Below are 417 nucleotides of genomic sequence, written 5' to 3'. Positions count from 1 at the left end.
CCACATTCTGTCAGATCTCTCCACCATGACCCGCCCATCTTGGGTTGCCCCACAGGCATGGCTTAGTTTCATTGAGTTAGACAAGGCTGTGGTCCTAGTGCGACTAGATTGACTAGTTTTCTGTGAGTATGGTTTCAGTGTGTCCGCCCTCTGATGCCCTCTTACAACATCTACCATCTTACTTTGATTTCTCTTACCTTGGACGTTGGCAAAGTGCAGCCGCTGCTCCTTACCTTAGACGAGGGGTATCTCCTCACCGCTGCACTTCCTGACATTCAACGTGGGATAGCTCCTCTAGGCCCTCCTGCGCCCGTGCAGCCACCGCTCCTTGGATTATACAGTGGAAGTGAGAAATAGATTTAAGGGCCTAGATCTGATAGACAGAGTGCCTGATGAACTATGGAATGAGGTTCATGA

Source organism: Bison bison, unplaced genomic scaffold, assembly GCF_000754665.1.
Source record: "Bison bison bison isolate TAMUID 2011002044 unplaced genomic scaffold, Bison_UMD1.0 scf7180017864098, whole genome shotgun sequence".
In the NCBI taxonomy this organism is placed as follows: domain Eukaryota; kingdom Metazoa; phylum Chordata; class Mammalia; order Artiodactyla; family Bovidae; genus Bison; species Bison bison.
This window is presented reverse-complemented; position numbering follows the sequence as displayed.